We start from the raw sequence: 4,478 nt of genomic DNA on the forward strand, positions 1-4,478 counted from the left end.
GCATGCACCAGAAGAACCGTAGATCCATTGTTTATAATATCTCCAGCCCAGGACCAAGCTTGTATCTACTGTTCGGAATGAACATATCAGTTGTTGCAAATTCCCAGAGTAGAAAACCACACGGCAACCTTCACAGTCACAGGAAACTGAGCAAAACACATAAGATACACAAAATGCTATCTTCAGTAAGATTCTGTTTATATGAGAATCAAAACAGGTAAATCCAATCTATAGGGAGGCATTCGTGGAGTGCAAACAGCCTACAGAAAGAGAAAACAGCAGTCATTACAGATCAATTTTGGAAGGAGGGAGAAAGACTGAGGTATCTCTGGACCAATGAGCCATTTCTTGGCTTGTTCTATATTTATCCACACTATTTTATTTTTCATGTGTATATTTTTAATTTTATAATTAAAAAGAAAAATCATGCAAAATTCAGTCAGGGTCAAAGGTCTGTGGGCAAATTTTGAGAACCAAAAGATGGAGAGTCACCTGGAGTGATGCAGTAACCAGGGTAGGAGTTTACAGGCTATAATCGGAATTGAAAATCAGAAATGAACTGGAGAGATGGCTCAGCGGTTAAGAACACTGAATGTTCTTGCAGAAGACCCCGGTTCAAATCCCAGCACCCACATAGCAGCTAACAACTATCCTCATCCATAGCCTCTTTTATGCTCCGCGGGCGGACATTGCACAACACAAGTACACTGCACAACACAAGTACACTCACCTACATGCAGGTAATACACACATACACATAAAATAAAAATAATAAATAATTTTTTTTAAATGAGCCAGGAGTGGTGATGTTACTCAGCAGGCTGAGACAGGAGGACCACAAGTCTGAGGCTTGCCTAGACCATACAATGAGTTCAAGGCCAGTTCAGGCAACTTAGTGAAACCCTGTCTCAAAATAAAAATGAAAAATCAGCTCTGCTTCTTGGTCCACTGAAATGTGAGCAAGCAACCTCATGCCATGCTGCCGCCACGGGAGTCGCTCCATGGCCAGGCCTTCCCGGGGGTGATAAACTATATATACCCTCAAACCCAGGTCCAGAAAGAGCAATCACTGTCCTTCTGGATGACATTTCTCAGTGTTTAGAGATCAAGAACAAGGTTTACTGTATTGCTGTGAATGACTCAGCAGCCATCGTTACCAACAGGATCAGCGGAAAGTTGGCGCCAGTAACCATAACACAGATAAAAGAGGGACTGCAGCATTAGATGGTGGTTGAAGGTCACCTCACACGGCTACAGCTGCTGTGGGTAGTCCACCGCAGATCTTTTAAATCGCTGGCTAGGACAAAATAGTGCTTCACAATAAAAGCTCTATGTATTTTTAAAAGAATCAGAAATTATTTGATTCAAATGTAAAAGAAACTCCATAAAAGAAGGGGCTGAAGGAAATAAATGCCTAAAAACGGCACGTGGTTTGGGGACAGGAATGGAAGAGAGGAATTTAGGGATTGGCGCTATTCCTGGTGAGCTGAAGAATGGCAGGTCAGTCCTGCCGGGGAGGAGAGGCCGGCACCCCTTACTAAGCCTCCAAGCCTGCACACAGAAGTGTACCGAGTACTTTTTACAGCTCTCTCTCTCTCTCTCTCTCTCTCTCTCTCTCTCTCTCTCTCTCTCTCTCCCTCTCTCCCCCCCCCTCTCTCACTGCTCTCTCTCTACTGAGAACCCACATTTAAGTTCATGCATTTACAGTCACCTGATTTTTGACAAAGGGGTAAACACACTGGAGGAAAGACAGCATCTTCAATGAATGGTACTGGTCAGAGTGGATAGCTACATGTAGAAGAATGAATTTAGATCCCCGGCTCTCACTTTGCATCATACAGCTTCAAATGGATAAAGGACTCAACGACTTGATAACCTGAATCTTGTAGATGAGAAATTAGGAATTGCACTTGAACTTATAGGCACAGGAAAGGCCTTTCTGAAGAGGACCCCGACATTGAAGCTATTAAGAAAAACAGTTGACAAATGGGGCCCCATGAAACAAAAAAACTTCTGTACAGCAAAGGACACCATCATTTGAGTGAAGAGCGACCTACAGAATGGGAAGGAAATCCTTACCAGTTATACATCTGGCAGAGGTTGTTAACTAGAACTAGAAAAACCTAAACGAAAAAAACCTCAGTTAGAAATGGGCAAGGAACTTATCAGAGAGTTCTCAAAAGATGAACTGCAAAACAGCTAAGAAAATATTTTTTTACTTTTCAAAACTGAGCTTTTAAAAATTTCATAATTTCCCACTCAAATCCAGACCCCGTCCCCCACCCATGCCTCCCCCATCCCCCCACCAAATCCTATGCACTCTGCCATACATGCTGAGTCCTACTTATTCAGGTATTTGTACCCAAATGTCCTTCAGTGTAAACGTGTCCACTGGAGTCTAGAAGTACTGAGTGTTTATAGTGAACCCTAACCCCAACAGCAGGGTTTCCAAATTCCTTGACGCTGGATCGCTCGGACACATGGCATGCCTCCCCCATCCCCCCACCAAATCCTATGCACTCTGCCATACATGCTGAGTCCTACTTATTCAGGTATTTGTACCCAAATGTCCTTCAGTGTAAACGTGTCCACTGGCGTCTAGAAGTACTGAGTGTTTATAGTGAACCCTAACCCCAACAGCAGGGTTTCCAAATTCCTTGACGCTGGATCGCTCGGACACATGGTGGCGCTGTTCTCCCTCGTAGAGGAGAAGGCGGGCCTTAGCGAATCTACGTTCTCATTGGCTGCTACAGAGTGAGTGGCAGGCAGGCTGCCCATTGGCTACGAAACAGAGGACGGAGATGCCCTCCACCTTGGACCCTAGACCTCAGGGCGCCGACCAGCCTGCAGGGCTCGCGGGGAGGAGGCGGCGGCGGGGCCCAGGCTTCCAGGGGAGTCGGATCGGAGGCGCCGCAGCCCCCGCCGAGGTCCTGCATTTCCCGCCGCGCTCACCTTCCCGGCTGACCCCTGCAGCCTTGCCTGCCACGGTCCAGCTTGGGATGGTCCAGCCTGGGATGTCCCAGCTGATGGCTGTCGTGCAGCGTTTCCCAGCCCAGACTAGCTCCCTTGTGGACCCGCCAGTCTAGAAGAGGATGGTCTTCCTAGGCACTCTGTCACCAGAGAAAGGGCATTGCTGGATCGCATTTGGAGTCAATCCTGTCTTTGGGGGGCGGGGGGAGGCGTTCTAAGTTTTTGGCTTTGTTTTCGAGATAGGGACTCATTTGGTTGCCCAGGCTGGCCTCGTAGCCACCTTCATGTCCCATCCAAGTGCTTGGATAAAACGGTGAAGCCAGGGAAAAGGGGGCGCCATGTGCTCGCTCGGAGGTGCAGTTGTTTTTGTTCATGCTCAGATTGGAGGACAGAGGTGTGCCGGATGTTTCCTTTCCCCTCCAGACTTGCCTTCCACTCCCCTCTGCCCTGTGCCTGGCAGGCTGGCCTTCAGGAACTCCGTTCGTAGGCTTGGGGTTGGTAGATTGACAGGTGAATAAGATCAGTGTGTTGCCATCTGTGGCTGCCTCTGTGCCACGGCCAGCATCTAGCTAGCATGGCTCTGCTCTGCAAGAGGCCTCGGCCCAGCTAGGGGTGAACGTTGCACCACCAGCCTCAGGTGCTCTACCATCCCTGATGGTTTTCTTCACCCACCTCATCTTTGTAAATAGTCTCCTCTTGAAACTTTTCTTCTGCCTCTAAGAGCAGCACCTGAGTCCTAACAGGAACCCCACTGAAACAGAGGTGTCTTCTCCATCACCCCTACTCTCTTTTGAGTGAAGCTAACTCACTACACAGATGTGCCACCGTGGCATCTACAGCCAGCCTCTGAACTAAGCTCAGGGATACAGAGATACAGAAGGCAGGTCAGATGGTGAGACTAGCATAAAGGTCGGGACCTGGTGGGGGACAGACCCCAGAGAACATCACCATCAGAGACCTCTAGGCATAGAGGAGCAGAGGAGAATGTTCCAAGCAGCTGGGTGTGTGTGTGTGTGTGTAAATTAGAGGGGGCTCAGATAGCACGCACTTCAGGGACTGACCAGAGATTAAGTTGCAAACGTCCACAGAAGTCAGTGTAGCTAGAGATGCCCCTGGAGGCTAGAGTCAAGAAGCAGATGGTCAGTTTCCATCACGGAAAGGTCATCCTAGCAGGACAGAGAGATGGAGGTGGCACTTGGGAACAAGGAGGCCAGCAGTGCTGCTGCAGGGATGTAGTAAACATAAAGAAATCATGAACCAAACAAATGGGAAGGTAATGGTGTGGAGATCAGTGAAATTCCTAAGAAATAGAACTGCATGCCTGTAATCCTAGCCCATGATCCTACCACTCTGGAGACTGAGGCAAGAGAACTGGGTATTCTGGGCCAGCTTGGGCTACATGGTGAAACTCTGTCTTCAGACACACACACTCATTCACACACAAAATAACAACAAAGCCATTCGCTGGTGCATTGGGAATGGGGAATAGAAAAGTAGGGTGAGTCTGG

Source organism: Nannospalax galili, unplaced genomic scaffold (genome assembly GCF_000622305.1).
Source record: "Nannospalax galili isolate Female #2095 unplaced genomic scaffold, S.galili_v1.0 scaffold302, whole genome shotgun sequence".
Classification (NCBI taxonomy): domain Eukaryota; kingdom Metazoa; phylum Chordata; class Mammalia; order Rodentia; family Spalacidae; genus Nannospalax; species Nannospalax galili.